Genomic DNA, 19,896 nt, shown 5'->3' with positions numbered 1-19,896 from the left:
ATTTATGAACCACAGTCCTCTTGGGAAACATATTTCAAACCATAACTTCATCTAAACTGTTTATCGGCTAAGCTTGCCCAAATGTATGAAGTGTCAAAAACTTTCTTTGACATTAGGCTTGTTATTGTCCTTTGATTTATGTACCCAAGCAAAACGTAGTAAATAAAAGGATTGTTTGGTGGTTTGGTATTTTAAGGAAATGATTAGAAACATTTGCCAATGCTATTCATTTTATATGTTTTTTTCCCTTTCCAAATAATAATAATAAAAAAAGCGTTTCCGTCTAGTGAATGACTTCACAGTAACGGAAACTTAAATGATCATTATAGTAAGCAGAAATGCCGATGAAGTTGCTATGAAACGTTCAGAAAACTCTCCTCGAATTCTGCATGCCCCACGGGTCACAAAATGTTCCTTTTATAATCTGAGGCACCGCAGATTTGGTGGTAAATCTGACTTATTAAAACCATGGTATCATATCTTAGTTGGTTTTTGTAGATACTTCCACATGGAAAATACAAAGGACTATTCTCTTGAAAAGCATCCTTAAAGAAAATTCTTGAGTATACACAAAGCATTTTTATTTGCTTAGGAATAGAAATATTGATCTTTCAGATTTTTGATGATGGAATATTATGGTGGTATAAAATGCATCAAAAGGCAAACTATAAGATAAATCTTTTGAACGATATTTTATTTAAGTATTTTAGTACAGTATTTTACATTTTATTTCAATTTGAGGTTTTCCATTCTCATAATTACTTAACCAGATTTTCATATTAGGCAACTCTATGGGCAAAATGTATATAAAAAACTAAATATAGGATTATAAAAGTTGGTCAAGAATTCCAAAGGATTGCATTATGAATTTTTAAAATGTTAATTAAAAAAATTTGTATAAGTGGAATTCATTCACACATTGAAGGGAAATGAGAAACCTAACAGACAGGAACACACAAATGCAAGGCTTGCTTAAATGAGGACTATTTCTGTTTCCAATATATCTTTTTCTGAGTGGTTAACTACTAAGTTGATGGGCACCATAAAAAAAGTCACAGAAACCACAGACATAGAAGGACACATGAGTACACAGATATCTGTACCAGCATTGTTAACTTGTTAGCGAAACTGTTTCCTTGAAAACAGGATACAGTGAATCTGTGTATATTTAATGGAAAGTGGCCACGTTTACTGGAGAATTAGGAGGAAACACTCCCTGATGGAGTCAAAAGTTCTGATCTGTGATGCTTCAAAGAAAGACTGTTTCCTAGGCTGGCCAATATTCCTATGGAGCAACCTATGCCTATTGATAAGTTATCGGATTCCTCTCCGGAATCAGCTGGTCAGGAAGGATATAGAGGGGAGGGAAGGGAAGGGAGAGGGAACCGTGATAGTGGCTTTGTCTGATCGCCAAGGTAGGGAGGGGTGGAGAATCGAGAAAGGAAGACTAAGAGGTATAAGATAGGAAAGAGGCGGTGGGGGAGAAAGGGAAAGAAATCAAACAGAAGCAAAGTAAAACAAAGCGAGGAGATGACAGTTAGATAGGAAAAAGCATCTCTGTAATGGAATCTCATTCCAGACCTGCAGGCATTTTGGAATTGGGGATTCCTAACCTGGATTTCATGTACTTGCCCAAGTCTCCGAACTCGCTGAAACTGTTCGCATATTTTGTGAGTACGCTTGTGTGCATTTTCCACCCCCAGGGAAAGTGGTTTTTTCTTCTTTTTTCTCTTTGATCTGACTTTACGAAGGGTTCCAAGACTCTATCAAATCTAAGAACTATTACTTTAGTGGGATCTTATATACACAGTAAAGACATTGGTCTTTTAAGGAGCCTTTGGATGCCTGGGACTGACTGTAGAAAGTCAAAGAATGTTACTTTGATTACTATGTTACTAGTATTAAAAGTTGTGTAGTCTGAGAAGAACATTCACTCTTTCAGGCCTTTAGAACGCTAGCTATTCAGACAAATGTCATTGACTATTTTCATTTAATTAAGTTAACATTTTGCAAATTGGGTGTCTTGGGAGAGTGGAGAAAGAGTGCAGCACAAGGTAAACAACTTTAATTTGGAGCTAGGATTTCTGGGACACAGACACTGTCCGGAATGCTAGCTGATGGTGTGAAACTGAGCAGGTTACATCTTCCTGCTTAACTCCGTATCTGCCCTGAGAAATGAAGAAGATGCTCATGCTTTAATAGGGCAGTTGTAGAGATGAACAGAAATACTGGCTTACATTTATTGGGTGCTTACTAATTTCCATGCACTATGATACACATTTATATGCTTTATGCAGTTTAGTCTTTCAAACAGTTTTATGAAATTGTCATTCTGTTTATTTTCATTTTACGGATGGGGAAATTGAGGCATAGAAGTCAAGAAATTTGCTCAAGGTCATGAAAGTCATAAATGGTGGAACCAGTATGTGAGCACAGGCTGGGCGACTCCAAAGCCCAGGCTTTTGAATTGTTAGGTGGGCACCATGCACGTGGTGGGGCAGCTGCCTGACTGCTGCTGACTACACTGGGAGAAATCCTGCTCCTTCCAGGGTGTGGGTACCACGGTACCGCCTGCAAGGAAATGGCTCTGATTTCTGAAATATGTATTGTACGTACATCCCTCCGTGTTGAACATGACACCATTCTATTCCTGCTTGTTCTCTTTTCCCCTTCCAGATAACTTCTTGGATTCTTCTGGTTCTGTAACTCCAGGGAAGAAAGGATGACAAGAATTTGAATGTGAGTTTCAGAGGAAAATGAAACTTCTATCATCTACACAAAGTCATTTCCTAGAAGCTCCAGGAGAAATTACATCTCCTCAGCTACCTGGTTTTCTGCCAGAATGAAATCTAATGCTGAGAAATGATTATCTCAGCAAGATAGATGCCCACCTACTCTGCACATCATAAAAAACAAAAACAAACAAACCACAACAAGAACAAAACAAACCTTGAGCATGTAACACCTTTCTTTTTAGATAGGCGAATTCCCCATGGAGAGTTATGTAATAAAAGTTGGCATCATATTATTTGGTAGTTTACATTCAGAGAAAGTTTAGAACTTTTGCTCTTTCAGAATGTTTTTTTTTTTTTCCCCTGAGGGACCTGGGTATTCATTGATTTAGTATATGTAAATCCTAGGAAAGAACACATATAAAAATGTGTTTTTTTTGGATAATCACACTTCCTCTCTTTTTTGTTCTTTCTTAGTGCTGTTAATCAACAAAATGGCCAGCTTCAGTCTTAAGAGAATCTTATCTAGATTTTTGGAGAGTTGAGAAGATATGTGCCTGTTGAAATAGAGTCTTTTTTTTTTTCCTTTCAGGAGAAAATGGTTTTCAGGAAGAGCAAGGACACATATGGAAGGCCTTAGCTTATCTTTAGTGCTTTATACATCCTTTTTGGATTCCACAGAAAGGCCACCGAATGGGATTAGGCCCTAGAGATAACATGTCAGTCATTGTGAGAGAGGAGCGAGAGCATCCTTTAATTTTTTCCGTTAGGTCACGTGTAAAAAACAATTTACCAGCACTGATGAGTGTTATTAATAATGAGCTAGGACATGGTGCCTCCTCCGCCGCCATACACACAGACACAGACACACACACACACACACAGACACAGACACACACACACACACACACTGGATATACTAAAGAAAAAAACAGCTGTCATCTCTCTTGAAGATTTAAATGAAGCTCTGGAAAGGAAAAGGTGTTTTGACAGACATCTTAAAGGAATTTTCTATTTCTATGCTCTATTCTAAGGCTTAATTCCTCAACTGCCTGTATTGCCCTTGTTCAATTGAACAGATCTCTGAATAATTTTATTTTTACCAAAGCTCAGATCAAGGTGCCAGCCATATTGATTAAAAAAAAAATCAAATAGATCTTTGTTTCTACTGAGTGGTTAACTGATAAATTATTTCAGCTCCATACTTTACAGCCTAGTACCTGATGATGGGCATTCTTGGGATTTTTAAATAAAGGCCCTTTTGCCTATTTCTTTTTCCAAATGCAATTTTCTTCATTTCCAAACATCACCTTTTAAATCCAAGAAATCATGGTTTCTCACTATCTTCCAAAGCTTTTTGTCTTCAAGTCACAAAATAAATTATTTTTAGGAAAGGAGTCTCAAAATCACTTTGTTTAAAAATGAGCTGTTTGTCAGAAGCGATTTTTCTTAGTAGGAATACTAGGTCTTCCTAGTTTGAAACACAGCATGAATAATTCTTCCCTGAGGCTCTGGAAAGGCTAGAAGTGAGGTTTCCTGACCTGTTACTCCCTCAACATCTTCTCTCACTCTCCTCCCGTCTTTTCAGAAGCAGTGTGCAACAATGGGCTATGAAACTGGATTTCACTGGTGCCTGGTGGAGCCTTAATTCCTTCCTGTCAGCACATCCCTAGGCCACTCTCCTAGTTAGGATAAGGACTGGATAAGCAGTTGAACTTCTGGGTAGGTTTGCAAATGAAATTCAACCTCTAGACCTTTTGGGGTTTACCCAGTCTTCCTCACTACCCTAAGATGAGTTTGGAATGAATTTTTACTTAATGGATTCTATTTGTGGGTGGGAGAGGTAATGATTGCATTGCTCAGAGTCATGAACATAACTTCAAATAAGGGAATTTTTAATGTGAGAATAGATGTGATCCCAAGGAAGGTGTGTCTGAGGAGGTGCTGGGAGATTCTGATCAGCTGTCGAATGAAGATACTGTATCTCATGTGACAGAAGTCACCTCCTGACATTAGATTTGTGTTTGAGTGGTGATTTAAAAAATAATATAGGAAAATGAACATGCAACATTTAGGATGAATTGCTGCATACTGATTAGCTGGAAGAAAGGTAATACAATATTAAAAATAAAATTTGCAAGGGTAACACCCTGAGTATGTGTGACTATGCCTCCTACTGGTTTGTTGCAAGGGATTTTCTCTTGGGAAAAAAAGGCTATTAACTTATGTGATTTGTAAATTTGGTTCAGGACTATACATGTTACAAGAATTGAACGAAAACTACTTTAAAATACCAAGATATCTTAAAATTATCATTTTCAGCACCGCTAGTTTTCATTAAAATAAATCGTTTCATTTCTACTTGTCCAGCTTACCGCTTTCATACTGGGGCCAGAACTATGGCGAAGCCACTGTGGTGGAGCCTAAAGCATGGCCCTGCTTTATACGACACACTCTATTTAATAAGTGGTCAGGCCCCAATGTGTGTACGAACATGCTGTGCCTCCATGTATTTATTAATGTTAATGCTGTAAATAGCAAAGAGAATACATTAAAACTCAGCAATAGTACTCCTTTGGACTTTGTCTCTTCTTTGAAATGAAACTTGTTTCCCATTACAGAAAAGTGTTATCACCCACATCTCTTTCAACAGCAAACAATTATGGCAGAACAACCTTATCCAATCACTGAAGTTATCAAGAGGTATAAGATTAAATCTTATCCTCAGGAAGATTTTGGTCCAGTCAGGAATACAGGATAGATAGAGGGTGTGATAGCTTGTTCTATACGGGAGCATAAGTCAAGTGCCAAATGTGTGATAGCAGGTGGTATTTAGGGCAGACAGGTGGATAAACAATGGGACTTGAACCAAGGCTCGGACAGAGGGCAGACCTATCAGTAGAGGAGTGGAGAAGATCATTCAGGCGGTGGAGTAGATTTTATTTTCATTTGCAATTATTAACCTCTTATAGTCTCTGTAATAGGATTAATATACTCCCCCTAGTCACAATGTGATTTGTAATGCCTGCTTTAAAGGGAAGTGTATTTTCTCAGCCCATTAATGTTGGGTTTGCTTATGTGACTTGTTTGGCCAATGAATTATGAGTGAATCCTGACACATGCCACATCAGAGCAGAAGCTTTAAATGTGTCTGCATGTTTTGCTTCTGTTCTCTGCCAGGACTACAGGGTGTCCCAGATAGTGGCACCGTCTTGGGCATGGGATCAAGAATGAAGTGTTGTAATTCACTGAGATTTGTGGGGGGTTGTTTGTTACTGCAGCACAGCTGTGGATCAATAAGGGGAAAATGAAGTGTTGTAATTCACTGAGATTTGTGGGGGGGTTGTTTGTTACTGCAGCACAGCTGCGGATCAATAAGGGGAGGGAACACAACTTGAGAAATGTACAGAGACAGAAACCTGTCTGTGTGAGGGGCAGTAACAAGTTTACCTCAGTCCAGTCAAAGGATTTGTGTAGGAGAGAAATAAAAAAAAAGAGATGTACTGTATTATGGAAATCTTGACTAGCAGGGTTAAGAACATTGACCTTGTTTTATAGACATTGGAAAAGCACTGAAGATTTTGAGCAAGGGGCAAAGGAACAATGGGAGAATTTTAGGACTATTTATCCGACATCAACATTATGATGAAGTGGAAAGCAGGAAAGAAACAAGTTAGCAGCATGTTCTTAGGCATGTGCTTTAAAATGCTTCTGAAAAGAAATGATTATTTTGTTGGAAGAAGGTAGAATTCATTTCCACAGATAAAAGTGCAAAGAAAGAAAATTTAACGGGTGAAACAATTCTGAGGTTAAAAAAAACAAAACTGGTATGACCATGATAACACAAATATTTTCCTAGGCCAGGGAAGCAGAAGAACCTACTATGATTTGTTGCCATCCTTCTCTGGCGTTTCATGTGACTGCATTGACCACCTGCGGCTGCAGCCTTCAAGGCCTTCCCAGTTCGAGTTTGCCCCCTCTCTTTGGACATGTGAATTCCATCTTAGGTGCAATCTTTTCCTTTGTCTGCAGCTCCATTATTAATGGCCAGCTCCTTGAGGTATGGAGCCTGGATACTTCAGCATGAGTGACTTATCACGCATATAAACTGAAACTGAAGTTGACAGTAAAGGGGACTATCTGGTATTCCACAATATGTGAAGTTTATCTGCTTTTTATTTTGCTCAATACTTCACCTGCATTGGGTCCACTCATGAGTATGTTTCATATCTAAGCAGGACAATTTTAAAAACAGATTCAGTGAGCAATCTTGCATTTTCCTAGATGATGCGCCATTTGACAAATTGGTTTATTGAGAGCAGATAATAGGGACTCATGAAAACAATACAGAACCAAGAAATTCATCAAAGTGTTACAATCTTCACCTGTGTCCAGAGAAATTGTTCCGTTTCTAATTCCTCAATAAAGTTTTCTTGGTTTTGGTGAGATGTTTTTACTCACTGTGATCACAGTGTTTACCTCAAATCTCATTAAGTCCTGGCATGTTGCTGTCTGGTGGGTTACGTACCAGTGAATACATGTTCTAAATGTCTCCTGCTTTGTGAATGACAAAGTTTAATGAACTGGGAGTATCCGTGCACACTGCATTCCCTTAAAAAGGGATAATCCTTTTAAACAGCTATAGCTGCAAAAATTCAATTTAGTTTACTTTGGAGGAAATGAGAAACTTGAATTGTAGGTGTGGAGTCTTACAATTTTTCAGACTGATAAAAGCATGGTTTGGGGGATGGTTAGAACCACATGGAATTGCTTCAGCAAAAATTATTTTTTGCGAGCACTTTTCCAAACCTACAATCATGTTTTGATATGAAAAATCCCTTTCTCCACAAGTTCTCAGGTCCCACTCATTGGCCCCTCACCCCACAATTCTGGAACCTATGTCAGGCTGTTATGTGGCTCAGTTCTTGGTGATATGTTTTCAATTTGAGTCAACTTGATGAGAGAAAAATTACTAAAAAGTGGGAATGAGCTGTGAGGTGAATAGGGTTTTCCTATCAAAGTGGAGGTATTTTTAAAAGCATTTATTATTTCAAACTAAAACATTTATAGAAAGCCATGAGTGTGAAGTGTATGGTTACCAGTTGTGGCTTGCCATATTGAAAAATTCAAGTTCATAGGAAATATTTACTGAGGCTCTGGCTAGCAAGTAGTTTGTACATGGGAATAATTTGGTCCAGAAGGCATGTCAGTTTAAAACAATAGTTTACTAACATAGTAGTAACAGGCAATTAGATTCATAAATGATGCCATGATCGAGACATAATTTGGGGTCTTCAATGAAAACAGTTCTGTTATTAACAGAACAGAACTTAAATGCCATATGTCTATGTCTTACACATGACACGTATGTCAGAAGTGAGAAAATCACCCCTCCATTTTCAATATTTTATAGGCTCTGATGTAATATAGTTATTTTTTTTTCCTGTGTTAAAAATGACGAATATCGTTTTTGGCACATTTGTTTCACAGTAAAGAAGTATTTAGCTTACAAGTGAAAAAAGTTTAGCTTTGACTGTGGATTAAAGAAAAGTTGTATAGCTAAGTTTACTTTCTTAAGAAAGGTCAGTTTTGTGTGGCATCCTCTGGAAATTTGTTTGGAACTTATAAAATTCTCTTGTCATGTGAATTCTGGAGATCTGAGGGAAATATATTTAATCACATTGGGTGAGAACATTTCTTTTTGTGTGAGTTCTTAGTAAGCTCACAATGTTTTTCCTCACTCAATTATATGTCGTGGAGTTCATTTCACAACGATGCATATGGTATATTGTTGGGAAAAAAAGCAGGCTGCAAACAGTATTTATGGTATATGATCTTACACACAAACTTTTATGGGTGCGTGTGCATGTATGTAAAAAGAAAGATGTCTTGAAGGTTGTTAATAGTTACCCCTGGGTGGTGGGTTTTGGGATATTATTTTCTTTGTATAGTTTTTTTAGAGTGCTTGATTTTCTTTTGTTATTATGAAAGGTGCCATACATTTGAAAGAAGGTATATGTATGGCTTATACTGAGGATATATGCCTAGCTAAAAAATTAGAATATTACTTTATGTTAGAGCCAAGCCTTTCTTCTGCCCTTGTCTCTTTCATGGAGGTAATTACTTGCCTGAATTTTATGCTAATCATTTCTTTACTTTTCTATATGGCTTAGCTACCTATGAATGTATCCATAAATCATATATGGCTTTATTTAGATTGTTTTGAACTTTAAATAAATGGAACCATATTGGACATTTTCTTGTGTGACTTTTTTCTCATTATGTTTTTGAGATTCCTCCATGGTGAAGTGTGCAATTTTTTTCTTTGTGAGTGGATAATATCATTTCGTCACAAAAAAATCAATAAAGTTATAGTTGTTTTGAAAAGGAAAACCTCATATTTACATATTAAAAATATGTATGCTGGAGGAGTACTGAAATAATCATGCTTTTGTGAATTGAAAAATTTTTTCCAGTTTTTGTATGTCTACATGTAGGTGTCAACAGTTGCCTACAGAATGTCATTTTAGGGATCAGTGGCTGTACACCATAACAGAGAACTATCTCCCCTGCCTGCCTCTGCCAGCAGCCTCTGTGTCTGAAATTCTTTCCTTTGGATTTTAGGAACTATATCTAAAAAGGAAAATTGGATCATGTATCATCCAACATAAATTAGTTTAGCCAGCGATCAGCTTTGGAAAGCAATGAGTAGGTCTTGAGGGACAGAGGAAAGGGACAGTTCTAGACTTTAAGATGTTCGAGGACAGGTTTCATTGGGACAATTAAATGAAGGGCTCTGGGCCTCCCAAAGGCAATTGAAGACACAGAGAGGAGGCAATAGCAAGTGTGTGAGAGGCAGTGAAAGGAAGTAGGAAGGCAGAATTTTACCTACTTCATAACATTGCCCATATGTAGTGACAAGCACTTCTTGAGTACCTAATATATAGACTCCATGCTAGGTCTTCTCAATTCGAAATATAACTAAGACCCAGTCTCTGCTTTTAAAGAGCTCTCAGTCAAATGGAGGAATCAGATGCACCAACAACCTTTGTACCATGTCCCAGGTGGCTACGGAGAGAGCACAAAAGAAAAATTGACTGACTGCCTAAGAGTCATCGACTAGGAGGCCATGTTTGTACAGAAAGAAGGATGAGTCTGGTGGGCAAGGAAGAGGAGACATCTCTATCCAAGAGAATGACATTTACAGAGGGAGGGAGATGAGAGTATGGATTCCAGAGAACTGATAATACAAACGGTTTGAGTGTGAGGTCTATCCTATATCACCAAAGAGGTGGTTCTAAAGTCTGACCATGTCCTCCACATATTTGAAATTATTCTATGCCTTTCTGGCACTAAACCCTGCATGGCACATAATGTCATTTGAACTTGGTCTCAGTCCACCTCTCTTACCATGATTTTCACATTATTTTCCTTAAACGACTCTCTGCATCACACTTTTCTCATCTATAAAAATCGAGAGTCACACAACTCCCTGCTTTTCCCACAGATAACCTTATGACAACCATCAAAGCTTGCTAACTGGTGAATGAGTATTTCATCTCAGAAAGGGAAGATTTCTCTTCGTTACTGCAGTTGAATTATAGAGTTCCAGAAACATACAAGTTCCTGTGAATGTGGATGGCCTATTCATGAAGATCCAAACCTTGGAGTCTATGAGAACACCAATTAATCACTTGTTATATATTCGAGTACCTACTGTGAGCAAGATACTAAATGACCATTATGTCATGTTATCAATCTAGCCTTGCTTGTATGGCATGCCTATAACATACACTTTTGTTCATATTTATCTTAAATTTTATAACTCTTTTATAAGTGTTTAGAAACCACCTATTTAAGGGCCATATACAAGGTATGGTTTTATTGTACTTTGATGCTTTTTCTTCTGTTTGGATAAAGCACAAATATAGTACAAGAATAATATCTTACCAAAGCAAACCAATATACCCTAGTTTTGAAAATGTTGAAGTTGGGAACCATCAATCATAAATAAGAAATCATCAAATTGTAGGAAAATATAGATCTGTTATCCAGAAATAAATAGAACTTGCTAAGCAACTCGATTAAATTTGATTTAGCAAATACTTACTGGCACTTATATTAGGCATTGCAGAGGACACCACACTGTCCACGAAACAACCCCTCTGCCCTCAGCAGTCTTGAGTGTAGCATGATTCTGTGACCTCTACTGACGAATCAGAGAATGGAGAATTTCTCATCCATCTCCCCACCCCCAACTTCCAAAAAAATTGTCCTATATTAGACTCTGCTGTATAGGAAATTCTTACAAAGCTCATCAGCCCCATAATTAATCCAGAACAGGTAGTGAGAAAGTAAAGTAGTGATGAGCACGGGAGAAGTGTTGGAGCCTGCACTTCACTCCAGAAATTGATAGCAAATGTAACAGAACTTTTCCTCTGCTGCTTTGTTCCTTGACCCCGGCTTGCTGTTACCAATCTAGAATTTCTGATGCTCCAGAGAAAAATCTAATGAGATATTGCATCTGGCTCTCAGACTCCCTTCTCTTTGCCATTCTTAACCCTTCTTGGATCCCTCACTAAGGGAAGACTGCTGAATTTGGGTCAAATTTGACTGATCCTGACAATTTACCCAATCCTGAAGTCTGGCTCTTAACCTCTGCAGTGCACTACCATTCTAGGTAGGTGTAATCTTGGCTTATCCATTATGGGAATAGACTTAAATGGATCCTTTCTTTCATCTGTTTTTATGTCTTGACACTGTGGTTAAAAACAGTGTTCTTTCCTACCCGCTGTTACGTCTTGCACCCTTCCACCCAACAGGCCTTACATTTGCATACTTGATTGCCTTTTAGAGAAGATCCTTGTAAGTAAAATTAAAAATAATTTTTTCAAAGCATTACAGTCACCCTCCTCTTGTTTATCTTTTTCCTAAATTCTTAAGTATGATGTTGTAAATCTCACAAATCAGCCATGCCTCAAAAGGTGCTTTCTCACTAACAAAAGAAAAACACAGAAATTCCAGCGTTGTTTCAGACAGCTGTATTATGTTGAGATGACTTAGGTTTGGAAGGTGTTCGTTCTACTAGACACTTCTGGAAACACATATTTTACCTTGATTTATGGTGCTGAAATAATTATTGTTATTTTACTGATCCTACATACTTCCAGTGAAGAACAACATTTGGAAAGCATCTTCCAATTGTGCAGGCACTACTCCCTGTCCTATTTCAATTTAATTAAACCAGGTGATACTTTGTGTCAACAAATTTTAGATGACGTTTGTAAATGGACTTAAAGGTGAAAAGTATAAAGTGAAAAGGATATATTACCGGTATGATGCCATATGCCCAGATATGTCAAGTAACCTATAAGCATATTCTTTGTACATTTTTGTGTAGAGCCAGTCATCATGGTTTCTAGACATCATCTGGATGGCACCCTCTGTCTTCATGATCATGTGAAACTTTGGAATTTTGGGGGAAGAACCTAAGTTGTTTCAAACTGATTTCCTTTCTCCTTCTAGATTTGTCTATTGAATGAACAGATAATTATTACATAGCATCGACAAGTTGAAGAGTGTAGTCACATTGCCTCCTCAATGCACGTCTGACTAGAATTCTACTTCTGCCTTTGGAAGGATATGGAGAAAAGGAGGTGAAGTTTTGGGCAAGCAGTTAATAGATTCAGCAAAGCTCATTTAGCCATTTCAATAATCAATAAACTCATATTGACTAATCGTCTACCTCATTCCAGAAAAGATTTGAGGTGATACATGTAAGAGTTATGCACACTTTAAAATAAGATTAAAAGTATGCACGAATAGGGAGTCAAGACCAGAGGAAGTATAATGCGAAGGTCGAAGCTGGAGAGAATGAGAACAGAACCATTCAGACCATTGAGAGTTCAATTTAGTTCTAAACTTCCTGTGAGGAACGTGGAAAGTGAAACATAATTGTAAAGTCTAAATTTAACTCACTGAAAAGAAACTCTGCAAACATTTCAGTGCTTTTTATGCCATCATTTTGAGCAGTGAAGTCACAGTGGGTCAGAGCTTTTGTAAGTCATCATCATGTGCTAGTCATTTTTAGGGAAGTGAATCTTTTCTGCCACAGATAACCAAACGTATTATTCTATTACCTTAAAGGGTACCTGGAAAAAAAATTTCTCTCACAATGTTGCCAATTTCAATCTTGGCTATAAATGAACTCATTTGGCAGAATCTGGTTCATTCTTAGTTCAGTTATAAGGACGAACTCCAGTGATGCTGTTTAGGTCTGCATAGATACTCATATCTTTCTCTGTATTTCCCCGTTCATATTCCTGGTCCTAGATTTTTATTTGTTCTGAGCCCTCTGTCTCAAATCTACCTGTTAGGAACTAAAAAGGGTCTGATACTTTCCCCTACTTGGCAGGCTAACACGTTGACCTGCGTTAGTTTCATGACTCACAGCAATAGCAGTAACCAGAGTGTTAGCATTTGTGTCAGTGTCCTGAGCTCCATTTCTGACAGGGCCACATGGAGAGGTGATATCTGTGCAATCGATGGCATCACAGGAGAGGAACCCTGAGCTTAAGGAACGTGAATATTTTGTAATGGACAGTAGGCATGCCTGTTCCTTCACTCTGGAGGTAGACATTATCTCTGTTTTCCAATGTGGTTAGCTATACGAACATCCCTGAAAAGATAGTTTGGAACAATGGCAGTGCCTTTGTTTACGAGAAATGCAGAACTGTGACAGACCCTCGGAGAATTGTCTTTCAACAATATCCTTACTCCTTTATATCTGTTAACTATTATCCATTCCTGAAAATCAAAAATTTAAGGGCTAGTGTGTCTTGATGCCTACACTTTAGAGAAATCTTATCTCACTCTGAACTTTCAATGCAATTATAGCCTCAACTAGCATTTTATTATTAATCTTCGAATACCTCCCTGTTTCTAATGGTTTCAAATGAGTCAATATTTTCTTCACAAGGAGGTTCTGAAGTCTTTGAGGGAGGAAACCATTTTTGGAGCTTATTTTGTATCCACTATAGTATTCAATATTGTAGGTGGTATTAGAGGATATATGTGAGTATGAGAAAAGGCCATGGTTGGAAATGTTGTCCATGGTAACAAAATGATAAATAATTACCCATAGTTTCTAATAATTTGCCTTTCGATAGTGAGCAAAGAAACAGAATTTCTAATTAGGAATCTGAAAGCTCTTATGAGATATAGCATGTTAGGATTCTACAGCTGAAACTTGGCTTGACTTTACTAGAGTTTAATCTCCAGTAAGTGACCTGTGTTGATTTATCTTTGATTAAACACAGCGAATGGAAGGGATGCTCATGTGACAAGGCTGATTCTGTTTTTATCTAAAAGCTTTTGGATAAATAGAACCATGCAATGTGCAGAAGATAGGTGGCAGCAAGGTGGAAGACAAAACTCTGAGATAGAATGCTCCATGTAGATAACTAATTAATCAAGCAACAAGTCTATATTTATTAAAAATTAACTAGGTAGCTGCATAGTGCAAGTCTTTTCATTCTGGCTCCTGGTACAGAAGCAGAGAATGAGACCAGTATGTGTATTCAAAATAATTTGGCAACCTAAGTAAACCTTTTCCTTTTTTTCTACATATCTCTAAAAAAGAACAAGATGCGTTTTAAAATGAAAATAGAAGGCTCCCCTATGGAACAATACTTTATAGGGTGAGAGAGGCATAAGAGCCTAGTGGAAAGCATAGATTTTGGAGCTGGCTTAAAATCTAGACTGCACGACTTGTTCACTGAGTCAAATAATATTACAAGCTTGCTGAGTTATCTCAGAGTAAATATAAAAAATAAAGCCCGCTTTTTGGTATATTTGAGAATTAAATGACATAGTATATGTCAAGCACTTATTGCAGGGTCTGGTACATACCACTGGGCACGAAAATGGTGGTTTTCATTATTATTAAACAGTTGACTCAAAAGGATGATTCAAGGCTGGAAAAATGGGGAGGTGGCTGAAGAAAAATTTAAAAGATCAGGATTGAGGAGAGAGATAAATAAGAGGAGCACAGAGGATTTTTAGGGCAGTGAAGCTGTTCTGTACGATACTATAATGGTAGGCACATGTAATTACACATTTATCCAAACCTATAGAATGTGCAATGCCAAGAGTGAACTCTAATGTCAAATATGGACTCTGGTGATGATGATGTGTCAGTGTAGGTTTATCCATTGTAACAAATGTCCCACTTTGGTGGAGGATGTTGTTAGTGGGGTGGCTATGTATGTATTGGGCTGGAATAGATGGGACATCTCTGTACTTTCTGCTCGATTTTGCTGTGAACGCCAAAACTACTATGAAAAAGAAGGTCCATATGTAGATAAAGAGAGAAAAAAAGAAAAGATCTCTTAGAGGCATTCCCAAGCAGGAAATAACCTAAGGGATATTAGCAGGTTTCAACTATGAGCCAGGGTGCTCACCAGGTCTCAGAAATGGAGGGAAAAAAAGATGACTGCTCTTCAGTGGGTTGTTCTGATTAGTGGTAGATTAAATAAAGAATTCAGTTTTCAGGGCCATGGAGAAAAATTAAAAAAAAATTTGTATACTTATCAATCTTTGTAAATTTTCTGTGCTAAAAGTAGATAATTTATATAATTACCTGTAATGTAGTCTAGAGGCTTTGCCTCAGTTTCAAATTGGCTTTTCATGTTTTGTGCTTGCTTTTTATGTATTCCCATTATAAAGTATAAAACTGAAATTATAATGTAGGGAGTAATAGTTTCTTTTTCAAATTAAAATAAGGTAATTGGTAGTTTTCCAAGATGGTCTGAAGGGGGTAAGTTACATTTATGTGATCTAAATCCATTGGCTAAACACACAGGGATTAACATCTGTTAAAAGAATTGTGTTTGGCATGCAGGTGTTTCAATATTTGCATTTAGTATGTGTTTCAGAAACAGCCTCTGAGAAAAACATTTATGTCACAATCTGGTGGTTTTATTGTCTAAATCTGTCAGGACAGTCATTTTGTTACTCAGACTTTGTGACCCTCTTGCAAGCCGTAAACTCTTTAACGATAGAATCAGCTTTTCCCCCCGAGACTATGCCTAATATGTGAACAGCAAAAACAATTACATTGGTGATTTCAGGAAGTCCAATAAATTCCATCACACAGTCCCACTTTTGAAATATTACATCACTCAGCAAAAGCTTAGGCTCATATATTAGCTGAAATGAACTAATCATGAGTTCATTACCATCAGTCCGGTTTTGTGAATGGTGTGCAGAGGCAGGGCTCTGGTTTCAGTGCGGTCAGCGCCTTGCAGTCTAGCCGTGCCTGCAGTTTTGAGTCTTCACTGTGCCCGTGTGGAGCGCACTTCAGATCTAGTCCCTGTGATCACCTCTCGTTGTGGTGATTGACTCAACCATTCTGTAATCGACATGGTTCAAATATGCTGTGCTCTGGTTGTTTTGTTTTGTTTTGTTTCTTTTTGATAAAGCTTGGGGAAGTAAATGCAATTTTTCTCCTGGGAATTTTGGCTTAAATGAGAAAGAAAATAGAGGAATCAGTTGGTTTCACACGTTGCCAGATTATGCCTCAAGAAAATTAAAACTGGGTAAAGGCTGAATTATAAATGATTTCAGTTTTATAAAAACTACACATGTCTAGGATAGCACATGACGGCTCATTTTGGCTCAATTACTTTTTAAGTGCCTGAAATGTCTTTAGGCGACACGACTATCCAGTTGGAAATAGTGTTTTGTGTCTAAATAGCAATTAGCTTTTGATGTTAATAACTGCCACGTGGCTCGTTCTCACACAATTGCTAGTGTTTTTTTGACTTCTGAATAGTTCCTAGATCGTGGTTATTTCAAGCCACTTTGGAAACTTACTCAGGAAATTTCAGTGGCTGCAGATTTCGGGGACCTTATTACTTCAGCCTCTCCCTGAACCACTGGACAGGGTGGGGATGTGGATGTGGATGTTGTACTGTATTTAAAATTGTGTCTAATGGCTTCTGGGAAGAGCCTCGCACTTCTCCAGGGCTAGAACAGACGTCCACTGTGTTTCCTTCACTGACCGCTAATACTTTCAATGGCTGTCGCCAGTCCCGCAAACTCTCCTTATCTATGTCTCTGAGCTCAGCACTTGTGAAGACTGTGGGGGTCGTAGGTAGCAAAGGCTACAGAAGTCCGCAGTGGTGATGAGGATGCTGGGGTACTTCCACTCTCTTTTTCCCATGGTCTGGGCTGGGGGATGAGGTGACACAGGTAAGATGTTTCGTATGCTTTTCTATGCAGACATCTGCTGGTTTTGAGCTCCACAGGATTTCTTCTGCGCTTCCTAGTCCACCATCATGCTTATGTCAGTTTCCTACACGGTGCTTCTGAAACTCACCAGTATATCTTGGAAATCCTTTTATAGTATTATATTAAGATCTAGCTCATTCTTTTTAGTGCCAGCATTGTATTAATATGACATAATTATTAATTAGTCCTCCATTTATGGATAATTAAGTTGTTTTCTATCTTTTGGTATTACAAACAGAGCTGTACCAATTAACCATATACAGATTATTTTGTACATGCAAGTATATCTGTCGAAGAAATTCCTAGATGTGAACTTGTTACATCAAAAGGGATACAAATCTTATATTTTACATAATATTAACAAATTGCTTTCCATAAAGGTTATACACCAATTTTCACTCCCATCTACAATATATTTTCATACATCTTCACTAGCAGAAGATATGAAACTTAAAAAATGTTTGCCAACAGGTGAAAAAAATTTTTATATTGATATAAAATACGTTTAATTTGTAGTTCTTATATTATGAAGTTGAATATATTTTAACATGTTTAAAAACATGTTTAACATTTTGTGACATTTCTGGTTTTATAATTTGCCCATTTTCATGTTGGGTTCTGATATTTTTTATTGGCTTACAGGAGCTGTTAATACATTAAGAAATTACTCCTTTGTGACATGAGTTGAAAGTATTTTATCCTAATTTCTTTTTTGTCTCTTGACTTTCTTTATAGCATTTTTCACTGATTATAATTTTTTTTTCATGTAGTCAAATAAATTGCTTTTTTTCTCTTACAGCTTCTGGGTTTTGTGTTACAGTTAGAGCTTCCTCACTACAAGATTATCTTAAAAATTTTCTTCTAGTGCTTTTATGGCTTCTAATAGCTTTTTTCTGTAATTTCTGAAGGATTTTCTACATAGATGATCATTTTGTCTGCAAATAGAGGCAGTTTCTTTCTTTCCAGTTTGGATATCTTTTATTTCTTTTACTTGCCTTATTGAACTGCCTTAAACTTCCAGCACAATGTTGAGGAGGTGTGCTAAGAGGGGACATCATTGCCTTTTTCCTGTCTTAAGGGAAAAGCTTTTAGTTTTTCTCCATTAAATATGATATTAGTTGTAAGTTTTCTATACATGCCCTTTACTAAGTTGAAGAAGTTCTCTTCAAGTACTGCTTTGCTAAGAAATTTTAGCAGATTTGCTTATTTAACTTTGTTAAATGCTCTTTCTACATTTCTTGAGATGATCACATGATTTTTATCTTTTTGTCTGTTACTGTGGTGAATTACACTGATTGATTTTTGAATGTTAAACCAACTTTGCTTTCCTCTAATGAACCCTGCTTAGCCATGTTGTATTATCCTTTTTATATATTGTTGGATTTGATTTGCTAAAATTTTGTTTAAAATTTTTGCATCTATGTGCATATGGAATATTGGTCTGTGGTTTTCTTTTCTGATAATGTCTGCCTTGTTTTCATATCAGAAAACTTCTGTCCTCATTGAGAAAAGCTGGGAAGTCTTCTTTCTTCTTCATTTTCTGGAACAGTTTGTATAGAATTGACACTATTTCCTTCTTAAATGTTTGGTCGAATTTTCCAGTGAAGCCATTTGGCCCCATAAACAGGGGTATGTCAATAGTCTCTAAGATATGGACCTACTAGGAAGTGATGTAAACATATTGACAGATTAGAGTATGACACTATCACTCTTCCTTATTTTTAGGGTAAAGAGTGACTGAGACAGAAATTAGATCAATGAAAAGAAGGCGAATTGAGACTCCAATTGCATATCATGTTAACTATTTCTGGTATATCTTAGATGATTAGTCATTCTTACTACATTAAATAATAATAACTTGCCCTGGAATAGCACATTTTTTTACATGTATGAAAAGTTTTTAAATTAAATTTATTGGGGTGACATTGGTTAATAAAATTACATAGGTTTCAAGTGTACAATTCTATAATACATCACCTGTATATTGCATACCAAATAGCACATTTTAATGTAATTCAATGTAATGCAATGTAAGAGTGAGGAAAATAAATTGATGACTTTTTTTTTTTAGGCGAGGCAACCCTTGGTTGACCTCACAGACTGCAAGGACCTTGTCAGTTTACAATCCCTTATTTTTAAATTTTTTACGCCTGGGGCACCTGGTCTTCCTAGGTGGTCTCCCATCCAAGTACTAACCAGGCCCAGCTCTGCTTAGCTTCCGAGATCAGACAGGATCGGGCTTGTTCAGGGTGGCATGGCTGTAGACAAAGTTTTTTTTGTTTTTATTTTTTTCAATTTCTTTATTTACTTTTTAGGAAGTTAGTAGCACTTCACTCGAGCCTAAAAAAATGTAGGAACTTCTGAGAGACAGAAGAGAGGTGACATCTCTAAATGTTTGAACCGGAGAATCGACGGAGGGTGTCCTCCCCTTGTTTGACGTGGTGCTTTCATGCCCTGAAATGCATTTGCTGAGATTCTTTAACATTTATTTTATAATACATCCTTTTGCTTCTTACAGGGCTCCAAATGTTGCTGCTTTTTGGTGGTACTGTCCAGATCAGGGTCTTCCTCTTGCCAGCCTCAATGTTTAGGGCATCAAAGCAGTGACTGACACATTATGCCTTATTTAATTATGTGAATGCTAGTTTTCTTAGATCCATTTGAGTTAAGTTGTTAAGAAGAAACAATTCTTTCACACATTTATTTCTGAGAAAATGCCATTAATGAAAACATTGTAGAGTCATAGTTCCATGCACTCTCCAATTATTTGTATATCGTGTGACCTACCACACGCTGCTTTTGCAGTTATACCTTCAGTGGAAACTTGCTCACTGAAGACCTCAGGAGAGAGGGAGGGAAGAGCGAGTGGGAG

General features: G+C 37.2%; 1 pseudogene; it reads right to left on the bottom strand.

Moving 5' to 3' along the window:
• Window positions 1-19,171: 19,171 nt before the first annotated feature.
• LOC112475108 lies at window positions 19,172-19,290 on the bottom strand (annotated as a pseudogene).
• Between the last annotated feature and the right edge of the window lie 606 nt (window positions 19,291-19,896).

The sequence above is a fragment of the Pteropus alecto genome, unplaced genomic scaffold (assembly GCF_000325575.1).
Source record: "Pteropus alecto unplaced genomic scaffold, ASM32557v1 scaffold50, whole genome shotgun sequence".
Lineage (NCBI taxonomy): Eukaryota > Metazoa > Chordata > Mammalia > Chiroptera > Pteropodidae > Pteropus > Pteropus alecto.
The sequence above is the reverse complement of the archived record's forward strand: the minus strand, read 5'-3'. Positions and strand labels throughout refer to the sequence as shown.